This window comes from Arvicanthis niloticus, chromosome 9 (genome assembly GCF_011762505.2).
Source record: "Arvicanthis niloticus isolate mArvNil1 chromosome 9, mArvNil1.pat.X, whole genome shotgun sequence".
Lineage (NCBI taxonomy): Eukaryota > Metazoa > Chordata > Mammalia > Rodentia > Muridae > Arvicanthis > Arvicanthis niloticus.
Genome location: NC_047666.1, coordinates 71669353 through 71688330, shown reverse-complemented (window position 1 = coordinate 71688330; position 18978 = coordinate 71669353). Strand labels below are relative to the sequence as shown.

Below are 18978 nucleotides of genomic sequence, written 5' to 3'. Positions count from 1 at the left end.
TGTGTAGGCCGCGCTGGGGGTCGGCCCGAGCCGCGGGGGCGCCCCGGCCTCGCCGCGCCGCGCCGAGCCGAGCGAGCTCCGGGCCGCGGGTCGCGGGCACCTGGGCGGGCGAAGCTGCTCACTTCCAGACTGTTACACAACGCGCCTGCCAAGTGGGGCCCCGGCCTGACGGTTTCCATTATCCCGAGCTCACCTTGTGGGCAGGCAGCGAGGCCACCTGGGGAGCGACCTTGTCGCTTTCTCAAACTCATCCCCCCGGAGAAACCCACCCCCAGACCTCAGCTTTCCGGGGCTCCCGTCATGGTGCTGGGGGAAAACGGTCCGTCGGTGACTTCTTTATTTACAGTAGCCGTAAAATGTGAGAAATTAAAACGGAAACAAGGGACGGTCTGTGTGTGTCGTGTAGTTTCACGTGAGGAAAAAAAAAAACAAAACCTGAGGAGGACATATAGGTAAACTCCTTAAGAGCGGGCGATGGGTTGTGTCCTACAGAAAGCTGGTAATAAACTTGGGGAAAGTACAAGGAGATCCTAAAATGAATGGCTACTGCAGAATTCGAGAGAACTTTTCATCAATGTCTCTTGCAAAGATCCTTGGTGTTTTGAAGTCCCGGCTGTCTCTGATTGTTTGGAGAACGCACACCTCTAATCAGCCCATGATTAGAGAGGAAAAACCTGTTGCATAATCTCATTTGCTGTGGGGTTGGCTGTGCCGTCCTCTAGAACCAAGGGGAAGTGAGTTAAGATGAGGGTTTTTAAACCTCTGAAGTTTTTATTTACACAGTGCGCTGGGTGCCACTTTGCTTTTAAAGATTGTAAGTAAATACTCTGCTCTTACAAGTGAATCAAACCTATCGAACCTGCTGGGAAAATGACCAGGTATGTGTTCTCTCCTACTCGCTCTTTCTCTCTCTCTCTGAAATAGATTATCAGGGGGGAAAAGCCTCTTTAGCCACTCTGTGGAGCTGATAGTACATTACAGTTAACAACTACTTCCTCAAAAAAAAAAAAAAAAAAACCTACTCTTTTGCAACTCCCTTAAAGAAAACTTAAAGAAAAGACTTTTAAAGGTAAATTTCAAAAGAAGGGAAAAAAAAAGAGCTTAACAATTGAGATAATTTCTTTTTAATTACTCGACAATCACATATATTATTGAGCACACTTTGGGAGGCTGTAATTAAGATTTGTAGAATTCTGTATTTGGTGAAGACCAGCAACTTGGAGGAGTAAATTGAAAACTGAAGTATTTGTGGCTTTGTGTATTTTAGTCAAAATGTGACTAGGCACTGCAAAAGGGTTTTGTCTTTATTTTAAAAATAAAGCTGTGGAATTTACTGTGTTTAAAGACATTGTGAGATGTTGATATTTTCTTAACGTCAATCCTGTGGACAAATTAAAAAATTCAGCTTGAATTATTAGTTTTTAGGTGCAATACTTTGTGTTTATCAGAGTTCCAAATGGAGAAAAAATTAGAAATAAGTTTATTTTGAATTTTAGTAAGTACTGAATAAGTTGATATTTAAAAAGTATAAACTGTTGATAATGATTTTATAATTTTTTGTTTTATTTTACTCTCTGGTATCTCAGCAACTCAAGTGAAATACTTATCCTAAAGTTGTGCTGATTTTTCTTTAGTGTTTCAGATGGTAAGTTTTATTGTACAGGGCCAGGGACAGAAATACACAGTTACCCTCTCCCTCCCCACTCATCACTCTGTTCAGTTTGGAAGTTCTTGTCTCTTACTTCAGCTTGGTGAATGTAATTGTGTACCTATAAAATTAAAATGTGAATATGAAATTGGGGGTCCCTGGTCTATTTGATCAGAGGTTTAATTATAGTAATTGAGAAAGGGGGCAAAGAGGAAGAACCGGGTAACTCAGTTCCCCTCCCTCCTCCTTTCTTACACATTGAAAATTTATTTGTAGAGTGGAAAAGAGAGGAGGCAGAGGTCAGCTAGTTTAAGAGTAAGTCTGGCCTGGGGTTAGGTGAGGTCCCAGATGTGAACTCAAGTTCCCTACCACCTAGAAAGAGAGTAGGTCTGAGAAGCTTGAAGGGAAGTTTGGCTGGAGTTAAGAGAGAAGAGCAGGAATGATGTTGGAGTTTTAAAATACCCCCCCCCTTTTCTCTAACTGCCTGAATTAGGAAATTGAATTTTATAGAATTTTCATTATCTGAGCTTAATATATTAAACAAACAAGTTTATATAACTGTTCATTGTTAAGCCTTTTCTATTTTTAACCAATCATAAAGTCCTGTTAAATATAAGATGTAATTTATCAGTGTAATTTATTCTAGAGTCTCATGTGTTCCTGGTATTTCCAACAAAGACAGTTTTCTTTTGTATCTTATCTGGACTAATAATTTGATTGGACACCAATGTTTTTTAAGTAGCCTGAGTTCTCAAACAGAAGATACCATAACTTGAAGAAGTAGATTAATATAGGGAAATCTCATTTGACTTCAAACTCCCCCGGAAGATAACCAAGCATAACAGAAAACAAGTTTTTCAACATATTTCTACAGATTAAACACATTAAAAAGACTTCATAGGAAACAAAATACACTTGATGCTTGATTGTCTTTAAAGTAATAACTGTATCAGATTTTAAAATTGAGACTGATGGTCACCATCATAAAAGAAAAAATCTTACTAATGTTGGTTTAAGCAAAATCATAGAGTAAATATTACCCAAAGCTACATATATTTCAAAGCCAGATGTCATTTCCTCCTGATTTACTTGTGTTGTAATTTGTTGTTTGTATACATTCATTTAGATAGATAAGGGGTTGGCTTTATGCAGGAAGGGTCCTGAGGGCTGGCTAAAGGCAGAGAATCAGGGTTATACTTGAAGAAGAGGTCCTTCTCTTACACTGACTTGAGATAGGAGGTTAGAAATTTAATCAGATACATGACTGGAGAAAAACAAGAGTGGTTCAAAAGAAGAATCAGATTACTGAGGACAAGTGTGTATGTGTGTGTGTGTGTGTGGTAATAAAGCAAAGATTAAGGAAGTTGTAGAGAGCCAGTTCCAGTTACTCATCTATTATTATTCTAATTAATTAATTAATTAACTGAGGCAGGGTCATATGTATCCCAAGGTATGATGACATTGAACTTTGACCCCCCCGCCCCCAAGAGCTGGGATTACAAGCTTGAACTATTACTCTCTGGGTGGTACTAGATATTGAACCCAGGGCTTCAAACAGGTTTGTCAAGTATTTGCCAATTGAGGTACATGTTTTGATTATGATATTCTAATGATTTTTTTGAGAGAGGGTCTCATAGCTTAGGGTGATCTAACACTCAGTATGTAGCCAAGGTTGGTCTTGAACTTGTGAACCTGCTGCCTGTACCTTTAAAGTACTGAATTACAGGTGTTGCCCCTGTGCTTTTTTTTTTTTTTTTCTCCTTTTAAAAAAAATGGTGTCACAGTACTATAACTTAAAACACTCTACAACTAACCTGATCTGTGTGCTTCGGCAATATGTATCTAGTATCTCTGTATGATGGTGGTAGGTAGTTGATTGATACATTTTATAGGAAAGGGTGCACCATATATATATTGATAAAGCAAGATGATTAATTTTAAATATGTTCATTCTCTTCCTTCACATTTATGGGTGATACGTGCAGAGATGTACGTGCTACTTGTTTCTGCATTATGTATCAGTTTTGGTGAGTATTTTCAGTTCTGGAATCGAGCCCATAGGTCCTCTTGCATACTAGTAAAGCACTCAACCAACTGAGCAACATTCTTGGTCTGTGTGTATTAGGATTTTTTTGATACATAACTCATATCCTAGGATAGGACCTAGCACTATAGATAGTCTTTTGATAAACATCTGCTGAATCAGTTGAGGTTTTGCCCTGTTGTGGACCTGATCTCATCCTTTTTGAAATGGCAGGTGGTTGATTCTTGTTCCTCTTCTCACAATTCACAGTACTTTCCCTCAGTACTGAGTAGCGAAGCTATGTCCTTTCCTAGTCACTTCTTAGAATACTCAAGTGCGAGTGTCACATCATGACCTATTTTATAGTGTATTTTGGTTTCTGTTGCTTGTTTCTGCGATTTGGTTGGTAGAGAAGCACATTCAGGAAGACAGTTCTTGACTTTGTGAGTTGTCTGTGGTATATGAAACATAGAGATGGAATTGTTTCCTCTTTTTTTCTCAGCTTTAGTTAAATATGTTGATTCACTTGAAAAACAGCTAGTAAGAATGGTACATTGATAATACAAACCAACTGAAAGCAAAGACTTATTTGAGACATTCAGGAAACTTGAGCATGACATTTTATGTGGTATTGCTATATTAAACTCTGATCTGTTAAAGATAAATCTAGAAGTATGAAGTGATACATTCATGATGTTTGCTTGAAAATTTCTGGATATCACAAATACAAGCATGAGATAAAACAATTAAAATTCGTTGAAGCTTGGTAATGGGTATTTTGGAGTTTATTTTCTGTATAATTTGCATGTATTTGGAAATATACATAATAGTGTGTTGAAGTATATACTACCAATTATTGCTGTGGAGAAAGAAACATAATAAAATTAGATGTTTTGGCATTTGAACTAATTGGTTAATAAGAGATTTCTACTTTATACTTTTCTGTAAAGTTTTAGTAACAAAATTTAAGACAGAGAAAATTTTATAGAAAGGTAAGGTTTTTTTTTTTTTGTTTTTTGTTTGTTTGTTTGTTTGTTTGTTTGGTTTTTCGAGACAGGGTTTCTCTGTATAGCCCTGGCTGTCCTGGAACTCACTCTGTAGACCAGGCTGACCTCGAACTCAGAAATCCACCTGCCTCTGCCTCCCAAGTGCTGGGATTAAAGGTGTGCGCCACCACCGCCCGGCTGGTAAGATGTTCTTAAAATTCAACTTTGACCTCTTACTGTAATACCTTAAAGTTCATTGCATGTCTTGACATATTTTGTGTTTTTCACTAGGAATGTTCTATTTTGTAGATGAGGAAATTAAGACCTTAGATGACAGGCACTGAGTAATTTAGTTGAATCTCAAAGTAAGTTTTGCTAGAACAGGAATCAAAATGTTCTGATTTATACTTAATATATATGTATAAATAAAAAAAAACTACTTTTTAAAGACAGGGTTTCTGCTGTGTGGTACAGTGTGGCCTTGCGCCTGTGACCCGGTTTCTGTTTCCCTGGTGTTCTGAGATTGTAGGTATGTGTGTCACCATGCTTAACTCAGTAGTTTGTTGCTTTATTTTTTGAGGTGGGGGAGTATGGTAAGATAACCAACCCAGTGGTTTTCAGACATATTTGTCTCAAGATGCCTTTATATTTTTAAAAATCGAGTACTCCAAGTGTCTTTGTAGGGACTGTGTCATTATTTAAAATCAGAAATTAAAACGTTTAAAATATTTATTTACTTAATTAATATTAAAAGCTAGCATTAAATGATATGAAAACTAAATTTTGTTTCCAAATTTAGTGAAAAATGTATTTTTTTGTGTTTTGCTATTTTTTTTTTTTAGTATATTGTCCAGCAGGAGAGAATGGGGTGGCTCAGTTTGCGTAACTGTAACTTCTGAATTCAGTATCTGACCTACTGTTGTAGGTAAAGTTATAAAACAGTTAGGCTACACTCAAATGCACAGCTGAAAAGATGGACTGTTTAATGGTCTTTTCATATAAATATGGATATTTATCTAATCTCAGCCCTATTGAAGCCTTAAAAAGTGGTTGCAGCATTGAATCTGAGACTACATGATTTTTTTTTATTTTATAATATTAAATATCTATTGATCCATCTTGAAATTCTTATGAATTTTGTGATTCTTATGGATCTTTGACCCCTGTCTCATTTTGTAATATGCATGATCATTTGGAAAATGATGGTTTATTGAGTTTTACTACCTTTCACTCAAAATTCACATTTGATTATACATTTGATATACATTTGCTATTAAGCAAGAACTATTCCTTAATATGACTGTTAGTCTTATCCAAAAGTCTCTAAGATTCTGAAAGGAGTCAAGATCTTGGTGCTTAATTTATTTTCCCAAATTCTGAATGCTATTATTGGCTATCAGTATTGTCAGTTTTGAAGAGCGAGGCTTCACATCATTCATTTTGGAGAAAATGAATAACTTCAGTTGTCTGCAAGCTATTTTTTAAAACCAGAATGGAGTTCTTTGAGAAACACACATAACTCAAACAATTACCTACGTGTTCTCCCTGAAGACAGGCACTGTGCTTAGGTGTTCAGGGAACGTGCTCTGTGTTCTTCTCATTTCAGTGCACAGAATATTAGGGTGCACTGTGCCCATTTCACAGGTTTATACTCATTTTTAAAGTCCATATTCAAAATCACTGATCTTTTTCTCTCTTGAATGACTAGAGGGTAGAGAGGATCACATACACGAGTGTTACTTTTTCTGTTCTGTTGATTTTATTTTCCCTGAGAATTCTAAGGGATGACTGAAAACAGACACTAGAAAGAAGAAATTAATGAGAGCCGGGCAGTGGTGGCGCATGCCTTTAATCCCAGCACTTGGGAGGAAGAGGCAGGTGGATTTCTGAGTTCGAGGCCAGCCTGGTCTACAGAGTGAATTCCAGGACAGCCGGGACTACACAGAGAAACCCTGTCTCAAGAAAAAAAAAAGAAATTATGATCTAAGATTAGATATTCTTATCTGGGCTGTGGTTAGAGAAAGGAGCTAAGGATTGAAGGAAGGCGCTAGGGGAAGACTGCAGGGTGTGCTTGGTTACTGGATTGGGACTCAGCAGTACAGGGGTGGTGTATCAAGATTCAGAGAGAAACATCAAAATAGGTTAAAGATTAAACAACTGACGAGTCTTTTACTTTCTGACCAGTACTCAAATTCTGTTGTATCCCTGTATTCAGTTACAGTGTGATCACCAGTGTCACAGTGTGAAGAGTCTACAGAATTAGGTTACAGTCATCAATGTGTGCAGATAGGAACCAGGCAAACTTTGGGGGTCCAAATTCAAGAATGAAATTTTAATGCTTTATTTTTTTATTAAGAAAATAAGACTAAAGACAGGAGTTTAGTTCAGATATAGAACATTTATCAGTTTGTTACTTAAGTGGTGCTATTCCTAAAAAGGATTTGAAATGGCAGAAGGGAAGGACAAAGGCAGTACTCAAGGCCAAACATGATTTGAAGTATCATTTTTATCCTAGATTTTTTTCCATTGATAGCATTTATTTAATAAAGCCGTATGGTCAAGCTACTGCCACTGCCAAGTAATTAAATTGATCTCCTGTACAGAAGAAGTATATCTTCAATCCCCTGTGCCCCATTCCCCATGCTCTGTGTTTTCAATTGCATGTACTATAAGCAGAATATATGTATGTACATAAGTGAGATTAAGCAAGAAAATCACAGCGTGCCATACAGGGAATTTGTAGTTCAAGTCTGCCTTCAGCTATACTAGCAAGATCCGTAGACCCTAGCAGTTTCTAAGTGATTGAAGCAGTTGAGGGTTCAGTCAAGGTCTCAGCATCCCTCAGGCTGCTTAGCAGTGTCATCAAGCTCTCTAGTTCTCTCCAGTCCTTGACTCTTGTCTCTTCCTGCTTCCTTAGCATGCTGACACTTCTTGTTGCCTGATTACAAAATGGCTGCTTTAGAGTGGACCTCGAATCCCTTTTCAGGGCAGTAAGGAGGAAGAAAACAGAGCAAGTGATCCTTCCTGTTACACCTGCTGAATTAGACTCTTAAGCCTAGTGGTTGACACCTGCCTATAATCCCAGCACTTGGGAGGTGGAAGTTAGGATTCAGAGACAGTGTGGTTTATATAGTGAATTCTAAGCTAGCCTACACTCTATTGAGGCCCTATCTCACAAAATCAAAAACCAAACCATACTAAAACTCAACAGAATGTTTCAAAGAAGTTTCTGTCTGGTTTCCTTACAAGTCTCATTTGCTTGAATTATTTTACAGGATTACCCCACTCACCAGAGAGATGTTGGCAATGAAGGTCGAATAATGGAAGTGCGTGGCTTAGTGTGTATTATGTATCACGTGGCTGAGGCAGACAGCTTTTCAGCCTGAAGCTGGGATTGTTAGCGTTTGGAGGGGAGGAAAGGTCTGTTGAGTAGCTGTGTGTTTGCTGCAGATAGGAAGAAAGGAGAGCAGTGGTAACCTGTTAAGCAGCTGTCTGTGTGCTGGAGATTGTTTCTAGCAGTCCTCCTAAAACTGCATCCATTTTCTTTTTTATTTTAGATTAGGTTATACAGGCTTCTATTCCAAGTAGTTGTAGGGCTAATTTAGAGGCTCTTGAGCATTGGTTTTTCTCAACTTTAAGAGTATTATATTTGATAATCTCTGAAATAACTTTTAATATATTTATTTATTTTTATTATTGTGTGTGTATGCATGTGCTTGTGTGTCAGCATCTGTGTATGTGTGTTAGTATCTGTATGTATATTTGTGTGTGTGTGTATGTGTTGTGTGTATGTTAGTGTGTGTGTATGTGTTGTGTGTGTGTGTATGTGTTGTGTGTGTGTTAGTGTGAAGGAGAAACTTAAGGGTTCTTTGGAAAGTGAGTTGGATGGTGTTTTGCTGGGACATATTTAGCTGAAGGGAACCCATGTGAAAGGAGGTTCTGCTAAAGCAAGCATGTGAAAGGACATGTGATAAAGGATTCTTTGCTAACAACAGGCATGTATTGGTCCACCTTACATTTCGTGGTTGAGCTGCATTTGTCGGGACTCCATAGAGAGAAATGTACCAAAAAATCTCTGGTGGTGTTCCAACTTTACATGGGTTTACATGGGTTCTGGGCATCAAACTTGGGTCATCTACTTAGAACCCCTTTTTTTTTTTTTGTTTTTTTGTTTTTTTGTTTTTCGAGACAGGGTTTCTCTGTGTAGCCCTGGCTGTCCTGGAACTCACTCTGTAGACCAGGCTGGCCTCGAACTCAGAAATCCGCCTGCCTCTGCCTCTCAAGTGCTGGGATTAAAGGTGTGCGCCACCACCGCCCGGAAACCTTCTAGTACAGCTCATTCAGCAGTATGTGATTAGCTCAGGCTTGTGTGGTAATCATCTTTACATAGAAGGTTGAGCTATCTTGCCAGCCCTGAGATAATTCTTTTCTCTTTTGTTCTTCTGACCACTTAGCATTTTATCATCAGAAGAGTAGACAGGATTTGACTGGATATGGTACTGTGTGGTTATCTTGATTGCTGGATAGCATCACCAACAAAGGATGGTAAAGAAGTTTGAAGTTCTTTACTTTAAAGTTAAGTTTTGGCTTTTGATAGTCATTCTAAATTTTTATTGAAAATAAAAGAGTAATTACATTTAAAAATTAATTTTTTGACTTTTGCATGCTATGTAAGTGCTATACCACTAAGTTATAACTTGGCCTCCATATCTTTATTTTAGGAAAGATGTGTGTATAGTCTATAAATACCTTCAGGACAGAGTTCTGAGGAAATGTCTTCCTGTCCAACATAAGATGTATTTTAGGCATCATTGTGGGAAACCTGGTCCACTCTGGCCTTTTGTTGGACATTTGTTCTTTGGTGATGCCATTCATGCTGCATGTTTGCTTGGGTAAGTTAAAAGAACAAGGCCTTCTGCCTTGTATTAAACAGCTGCACTTCAGTGAAGCAGGACATTTGGCACATCAGGTACCATATAGTAGCTTCTGTCCATTTTCACAGAACAAACTTGGTTCTTTACATGGAGTTTTCTCAAAAGCTGTATGAACTTGGATAGTATATTGTGAAACACTGTACTGTTTGAGAGTTTTAAAAATAAGCCCCCAAACTACTAATCTTATACTGAAAACAATTTTATAGAAGGGTGTGTGTGTGTGTGTGTGTGTGTGTGTGTGTGTGTGGTGTTAGGATTATTTCTAGGACCTTGCAATGTAAGCCTGTGTTCTACCATAGGCCTCATCTTACCCATGCTCTTCCTCCCCCACCACATCTCCTCTTCCTCCCCCCACCACATCTCCTCTTCCTCCCCCACCACATCTCCTCTTCCTCCCCCACCACATCTCCTCTTCCTCCCCCACCACATCTCCTCTTCCTCCCCCACCACATCTCCTCTTCCTCCCCCACCACATCTCCTCTTCCTCCCCCACCACATCTCCTCTTCCTCCCCCACCACATCTCCTCTTCCTCCCCCACCACATCTCCTCTTCCTCCCCCACCACATCTCCTCTTCCTCCCCCACCACATCCCCTCTTCCTCCCCCACCACATCTCCTCTTCCTCCCCCACCACATCTCCTCTTCCTCCCCCACCACATCTCCTCTTCCTCCCCCACCACATCTCCTCTTCCTCCCCCACCACATCTCCTCTTCCTCCCCACCACATCTCCTCTTCCTCCCCCACCACATCTCCTCTTCCTCCCCCACCACATCTCCTCTTCCTCCCCACCACATCTCCTCTTTCTCCCCCACATCTCCTCTTCCTCCCCACCACATCTCCTCTTCCTCCCCCACATCTCCTCTTCCTCCCCCACCACATCTCCTCTTCCTCCCCACCACATGTCCTCTTCCTCCCCCACATCTCCTCTTTCTCCCCCACATCTCCTCTTCCTCCCCACCACATCTCCTCTTCCTCCCCCACATCTCCTCTTCCTCCCCCACCACATCTCCTCTTCCTCCCCCACCACATCTCCTCTTCCTCCCCACCACATCTCCTCTTCCTTCCCCACCTCTCCTCTTTCTCCCTCACCTCTCCTCTTCCTCCCCCACCACATCTCCTCTTCCTCCCGACCACATCTCCTCTTCCTCCCCACCACATCTCCTCTTCCTCCCCCACCTCTCCTCTTTCTCCCCCACCACATCTCCTCTTCCTCCCCCACTACATCTCCTCTTCCTCCCCACCACATCTCCTCTTCCTCCCCCACCACATCTCCTCTTCCTCCTCCACCACATCTCCTCTTCCTCCCCCACCACATCTCCTCTTCCTCCCCCACCACATCTCCTCTTCCTCCCCACCACATCTCCTCTTCCTCCCCCACCACATCTCCTCTTCCTCCTCCACCACGTCTCCTCTTCCTCCCCCACCACATCTCCTCTTCCTCCCCCACCACATCTCCTCTTCCTCCTCTACCACATCTCCTCTTTCTCCCCCACCACATCTCCTCTTCCTCCCCCACCACATCTCCTCTTCCTCCCCCACCACATCTCCTCTTCCTCCCCCACCACATCTCCTCTTCCTCCTCCACCACATCTCCTCTTCCTCCCCCACCACATCTCCTCTTCCTCCTCCACCACATCTCCTCTTCCTCCCCCACCACATCTCCTCTTCCTCCTCCACCACATCTCTTCCTCCTCCACCACATCTCCTCTTCCCCCTCTACCACATCTCTTCTTCCTCCTCCACCACATCTCCTCTTCCCCCTCTACCACATCTCCTCTTCCTCCCCCACCACATCTCCTCTTCCTCCTCCACCACATCTCCTCTTCCTCCCCCACCACATCTCCTCTTCCTCCCCACCACATCTCCTCTTCCTCCTCCACCACATCTCCTCTTCCTCCTCCACCACATCTCCTCTTCCTCCTCCACCACATCTCCTCTTCCTCCTCCACCACATCTCCTCTTCCTCCTCCACCACATCTCCTCTTCCTCCCCCACATCTCCTCTTCCTCCCCCACATCTCCTCTTCCTCCCCCACATCTCCTCTTCCTCCCCCACATCTCCTCTTCCTCCCCCACCACATCTCCTCTTCCTCCCCCACCACATCTCCTCTTCCTCCCCCACCACATCTCCTCTTCCTCCCCCACCACATCTCCTCTTCCTCCCCCACCACATCTCCTCTTCCTCCCCCACCACATCTTCTCTTCCTCCCCATCACCATCTGCTCTTTCTTCTCTTCCTCCTCTTTCTTCTTCCTCCTTCTTTTCTTCCTCTTCCCTTCCTCCTCTTTTTCAATGGAGACAAGGTCTGTCTGTGTAAGCCTTGCTAGCTTTGAACTACTGAGTTACATGGCTGTGCTACTTGCTCAGGCTGGCACTGAATTTGCTATATAGCTCAGGAAGGCTTGAAATTTGGTCAGGCTCTGGCAGAGCCTCTCAGGAGACAGCTATTCTAGGCTCCTGTCAGCAAGCACTTCTTGGCATCAGCAATAGCGTCTGGGTTTGGTGGCTGCATATGGGATGGATCCCCAGGTGGGGCAGTCTCTGGATTGCCTTTAGTCTCTGCTCTACTCTTTGTCCCTGCATTTTCTTTAGACAGGAGCAATTCTGGGTTAATATTTTTGACATGGGTGTGTGGCCCCATCACTCAGCCAGGGCCATGCCTAACCTCTGGATGTGGTCTCCACAGGTTCTCTCTCCCTTTTGTTGGGTATTTCAGCTAATGTCATCCCCATTGGATCCTGGGAGCCACTTGCTTTCCTGGTATTTGGGATTTAAGAATAAGCTGTATATATACTTAGTGGCTGCTTCAAATGAGATGTCTAATTTCATTATCACCTGGTTTCTAAATGCTGTCTAGAAACTCTACTGAAATCTTTAAAGTGTGTAATTAAATCAGTCATTTACATTTTATCCTGCACATGACTTAAGAATCAAGTTAATGTAAATATTCATGACGTTTAATTTTCATAGCTTCTTAGTTTTATAATAATAACAAAAGTCATGTACAATAGAAAATCTTATTCTTTTGACTTCCCTGCAACTCCTATGAAAGACATAGTCAGGTGATTTTGTGGCAAATAAATGGTCATCCTTCTTACATAGTAAATAAGATAAGCCTGGACTACAGGGGCTCTCTTAAAAAACAACAGTCTGAGTATAGCCATTAACAAATTATGGGGGGGGGCTTATTATTTGCCTTTTCTGATTAAAAATTACATTCATGTTATTATGAATAGAGCAGCAATGGATATGGATGAGCAAATGTTTCTGTGTCTGGGTATATGTCCCAAGAGTGGTGTAGCTTATGCATGTAATGTATTGTGATCACATCTATTCCCAGTTCTCTTCCCTCCAACCCTTCCTGGATCATCACTACCAACCACTATTTCCTCCTAATTTCCTGTTTTTCTTTCTCTCTCTTTTAAGCCTATAGAGTAGACTGAGTCCTGGCAGTGTGTGCATGGATGTAGGGCTGTCTACTGGAGCATGGGTAGCTTCTGAGGGGCCGCATCTCTGAAGAAAGCTGACATCTCTCTTCCAGCAGCCATCATTGCCATAGTACTATATTCTTGTACAAGTTTTTGTATATCTTCAATTCTTTCATATCTATATTCTGTTCTAGGCTTCATATCTCACTAAGCCACTCTAGAACTTTCTTCACCATTATTTCACAATAAGGTTTGTGGTATGTTGCCTTTAGTTAGAGCAGTGGTTCTTACCCTTCCTAATACTGCAACTCTTTCCTACAGCTTCTTGTGTTGTGGTGACCCCCCCAGCCATAAAAGTATTTTTGTTGCTACTTCATAACTGTAATTTTGCTACTATTATGAATTATAATATAAATGATCTGATATGCAGAATATCTGATATACAACCTCTATGAAAATGCTCCCCTCCCCCGAGGTCTTGACCCACAGATTGAGAACTTCTGAGTTAGAGACATACGTTTTAGGAAGACAAGCACCTAAACACTTTGGCTTCTCTGAAGTCATCTGTAGACTAAACACCTGAGGTCTTGACCGTCAGCCCCTTGCCTACCTACTACTTTATGTTGAACAGCTCAGTCTATTGTCTTACTTTATTGGGCCTTTCAATAAAATGAACTCATTTTCATAACAGTTCTTTTACTTTTTCTCCTTTATGGTTATGCCTTAGGCAGGTGCTGCTGGCTAAAAATAGCATCATTGTAATTTTATAAGATAACAGTTAGTTGTAAGGCTTGGGTGATGTCTCTTTTTTCGTGTTTGTAGTTGTGTTAGGGTATGAAAACTATGCGCTTTGGTCTGAGGAAAGCAGAACTATTCTCTCCTCCTTTTAAGTCGTTGCCACCAATAAGACTGAGCAACCTGACTGCCTCCTAAAGGTGGATTATGCGAAATGGTTTCTTGCAGAAAGCAGGTATCCTTCGGGCATAAGCTAAAGATAATTTTCTCCTTTATTAGACACTTGCTGACCAGTGGTGTTTTCCATCCACCCATACTTCCTTTGGCCAGAGTTTGTTTGTGTAATAATTCAAGGGGTTGGACGAGCCTCATGGACTCCTTGTTGGCTTCCAGGCATTGCCTCTGGGGATTCTTTTTTTCCACTTTGTACAATATACATGCTCAAACATTGCTAGGTGAGTGAACCATGAGTTAGATCCACTGTGTGAGGCAGTTAGTGGAATGAGCATTTCCTAGTGTATATTCTGTTGTATATTACAAGGTATTCAGTGACTAAAAACGGACTCTGAGAAGGGTGGGGATGCCCTCTAATGTAATACAGACTCTGGCTGGAGGCTCCAGTACTGCTTTTCCTTCATCACCTATGTTAACTGATCAGATTAGAGGGAGGAATTACAAAGGCCCCACAACCCTGTGATGGTAATAGACTCTCTGAACTAGGATGTTCTTGAGGGGAGCACATCTTTAATTTGAATTCATTAACGGAGCTCCATGTTGCCGCCTTTCAACTTTTGAGCATTTCCTTAGTATATCTGTATCTTGCATATAGTGAAGAAAGGTAGGGAATTATGTCTCCTCAAGCGTAAACTATTTAGTAGGCCATGAAAAAGTTCTGGCCCAGCATATCTTTTCCACCTTTTGTTCTGTTCAGTAGAATTACTGTGCTCTGCACCCCTGCCCCCGTTTTGAAATTATAGTTGTGATGTTGGCAGACTCACTGTCTTGCCTAAACATTTTTTCAGACTTCAGAATACATTATAACAGACCAAGACCAGGTAAATCACAGTATAATGTGTGTTGTAGAATTTCTTCTTGACCCTTTTTAAATCCTGTGTGTCAAAAGACTCTTCTTGGAAAAGAATCTATCTTCACTTGCTTGTGCAAAAACTACTGGTTCTCATTCCTCAGAGATTGTGAGGTTCAAGATATTTTAGTGTTCCCAGGTAATTTTAATATGAAGCCAACATTTAGAACTATTGACTAATCAAAAATATTTTGTTGATTTTGTAATTATTCCCCTTTTAAAGAAGATGCTATAAGTAATGAAATACTTTTTATTTAAACATAACTTAATTGTTTTGTATTCATACAGTGATCTCCCTATAGGCTCATATATCTGAGTGTTTATTTCCCGGATGACGGACTGTTAAGGAAGGGTAGGAGGCAGTGTGTCACTAGGATGGCTCTGAGCTTTCAAAAGCCCATGGCAGGACTACCCACACTCTTTCTGCTGCCACTGCTGTGAGTCAGATGTGAGCTCTCAGCTCCGGCTCCAGTGTCATGCCTGCCTTCCTGCCTTCGCCACACTTCCAGCCACAATGGAAATGCACTAACCCTCTAAAACTGTAAGCAACCCCTAATTAAACTTCCTTTTTAAGTTGCCTTTGTCATGGTATCTCCTCACAGCAGTAGAAACCACAGCTAAGACACCAGTGAAATAGAAATGCTTTTGCTTCTGGAATTCTTTATTCTTTGTGCCACCTGCCTGGATATCACCCCCAGGATAGCACTGGATAGCCTTAAATTTGCATTGTAGCTGAGGATGACCTTGAATTTCTGATTCCCCTGCTTCAGCCTTTTGAGTTGAACCATGCCTGGTTTATCCTGTCAGCATTTTAATTTCAAATCTATTTTTTGTAGCTGTATGTCCTCAAGGTGAGAAAGACTGTAGAATCTGTACACCAGCTGAATCATTGCAAACATTGAAAGAAAGGTCAAAGATGTCTTTAGGACAGTATTTTTGCCAGATCCTGTGAGCCTCCAGTAACATGTAATAATAGAAATTCACCGTTTCCGTTCTAGACTCAAGATTTAATCTCCAGAAGTAGTACTAGATAGGTAGTTTTTTCTTGTTTGTTTTTACTAGTTTTCCAAGTAATTCTTGTGATTAGATGGAAGGAGAAAGTTTAAGCTGAACATACATAGTATACAATAAATGAACACGTCTGTGTTCCTAACCCAGGCATTGTTTCTTCTTAGGTTTTATGGATTAGCTAAGGTCCATAACCCCAGAATTAGAAAAGAATGAACAGGACTCAGGAAGGAGAGAAAACTGAACATTTATTGAATAATGCTTAAAATACCTTTGCTCTGATATTTAGTGCTATGTGGTGTTTAAATGTTGATAGCAAATGATGGTGTTTCCTTTGAACCTAATTAAGAGTTGGTTCAGTAGGATTAAACAGTAGAGCTTTGTGAATATAATTCTTGGGCTCTAACTAAGCCACTCACTACATATTAGATGAGATGGTGAAATCAGGTAGTTTAGTGTTAAGGTAGACAACCTTATAATCTGCTTTATACCAAATTTCCCTTATGAAAACTTAATGTATTTGTTATGGCTTTCCTATTAATTTTACATATAGAAAAGAGACATTGCCTAATAATACCTATCTACTTGTTTTGCTTTATGTGAAATACATATTATGCTAGAGAAACATTAAGGAAGGACTTGTTTTGGTTTAGCGTTGATTGGTTGACTACTGCCTTTAGGCCTGTGGAGAGGAGAACATTATAGTTTGAAAGGTGTGGTGAAAGAGGTTGCTCATTTCATGATGGTAAGAAACCAGAGAGAGAGAGAGAGAGAGAGACAGAGAGAGACAGAGAGAGACAGAGAGAGACAGAGAGAGACAGAGAGAGACAGAGACAGGAAAAGGTCGGGAACACGTTTGTATCTTTCCAGGGCATTTCCTCAGTGACATGTTTCTCCAGCTAGGCCTATCTCCTACTTTCCATTATTTCCTAATAATGTCATCTTATTATAATGAGACTGTTCATGTCCAGTTATTCTTCCCACCTCCACCCAAGAAAGGATCTTAGTGTGTATCTTGAGCTGGACATTAACTCTTTATGTAGACTAGGTTAGCTCTTAAACTCATGGCTATCCTCCTGTTTTCAGATCTGAGTGCTTGGAATATATATATATATATATATACATATACATATACATATATATATGTATGTATATATGTATATATGTATATATGTATATACATATATACATATATACATATATATTCATATTATATGTCTCTCTCTGTGTGTGTATGTATATCCTGAAAATATTCTTTTTGTTGTTGCTTGTCTAGATAGAATCTCTTTTAGATTAGTCTAATCTCCCAGTCACTATGTAGCCAAGGATGCCTTGAACTTCTAATGGCTCTGCTGTTTCCACCTGACAAATGGGAGTGTGATCCAGTCACTTTTGGCTGATTGTATCCACATCTGTCAGCTTTAGACCAAGTTTTGAAGGGCAGGTAGAGGAAGACTACATTTTCACATCAGAGCACATATTAGCATTTTTCATATTGAAATTTTTAATTAGGTAGTTTTTTATACTACCATTTACCACAATGAATTCCACAATACTATAATAAAACTGATTTTGAATGACAAAAAAGAATTGTATTTAGTTTATTGAGAAAATAGAGCTCAGTACTTTAGTTTCAGCGTCTTTCTTCCTTTGAACATGCTTAGCATGACATGAATTAAGACCAGACAAAAAAAATGCAGGGCCTGAGGATGAAGCTTAGGGCTTGCTCTCTCTCTCTCTCTCTCTCTCTCTCTCTCTCTCTCTCTCTCTCTCTCTCTCTCTCTCTCTTTCTGTGTGTGTATTTAATTTACAGAAGAGAACCCTGATATCAGCTTTCATTCAAGATCCTAGTGCCTGTCTTCTGAATGCTGTGATTTATAGGTGTATAACACCACCATACCTGACTTATTTTAACCTTTTATTATGCCCAGTTCACTTCATTTGTAAAGAGAAACTTGAACCTGGATGTAATGCTCATTTAATTTTATATTAGCTCATATGAAACAGTGACAGATTAGAGTACCAAGATCTTTCAGATGTTATTATAGAATAATCTAATGGTGTAGTCTTGATGGCCATTTTCATGAGCGCTGTCAGTCAGAACATCTGCAAGTTAATAAAGGTGTGTTTTAATACCAGGCACACTGATTTAGCTTTAGATCCTAAGTCTTTTGATGCTTTCTTTTTATGTCAGACCATCCAGTGACTGTTCTAGTCTGAGTCCATCCTTACACATCTAAAATCACATAGGCTGTATCTAAGTTTCCTTGATTAAATTTTCTGTTCTGTCCGTTGTAAATAGTTATCAAGTCAAATTTATCCAGTGATGTTTTCTTTTTTTTCTTTTTTAAAAATTTTTATTGGGTATTATATTTACATTTCAAGATTTTATTCCCTTACCTCACTTCCCCCCACTACCCAGAAACCTCCTATCCCATCCCCCCATGCTTCTATGAGGCTGTGCCCCCACCTACCCCCCGCACCCACTTCCCCCTCCCCACCCTTACATTCCCCTCCACTGATGTTTTCATGTTATTTTTCTACAGCTTATGGTGGCTTTGACGGCATATGCCTTCCAGGATGCCCTTTCTTTCTTAACTTTGTCACATACTGATATACTCTGTGCTCCAGCCAGGAAAATCTGCTTGCCTCTTTCATTGAGTTTATGCATTTATTTCATTTGGAATTTTCTTCCTCATTTCTCTCTAGGTGTTCATGTCCCAATTTTGTCCCAATTTTTCCCTGAAAAGTCATCTTGAAATTTGAATTTTTCCAGGGAAGCATTCTTTTTTAATGATTGTTCAAAATGTCATTTCGGCTATACTTAATTTTTTATACTTACATGAGATTGAGCATTTCTTCTGTTTTTCTCACAATACCTTTTATTAACTTTAATATAAGCCAGTGCTGACAATGATGTTTTTCAGTCAGAAATGAAAACTTGGACAGTATTTGCTGTATATGGTATGCCTGAACCTGACGTCACCTCTGGATTATAAAGGGCAGGGCCATCTTCCTGCAGATGGCAGATGATCTCTTAGAAAGGGAATAACCTGAAGAATAGCAGACAGAAATAACATCTCATTTCAGACTTGCATTGTTGAATAGACATTTTGTGTATAATTTTTTTGA

General features: G+C 40.3%; 1 protein-coding gene across 4 annotated transcripts in view; it reads left to right on the top strand.

Annotated features, from left to right (window-relative positions):
- The window catches only part of Dusp16 (dual specificity phosphatase 16), a 76644-nt gene that overhangs the window by 279 nt on the left and 57387 nt on the right, over positions 1–18978 (top strand). Inside the window, exon 1 of one of the 4 annotated variants that reach the window (XM_076940673.1) lies at positions 158–878. The exons of 2 other annotated variants lie outside the window; for them this stretch is intronic. The gene's annotated coding sequence lies outside the window, so the exon portion shown is untranslated. Of the gene's footprint in view, positions 1–157; positions 879–9405; positions 9550–18978 lie in introns of those variants that run through there. One more of the 4 variants, XM_076940675.1, reaches the window with a different exon arrangement.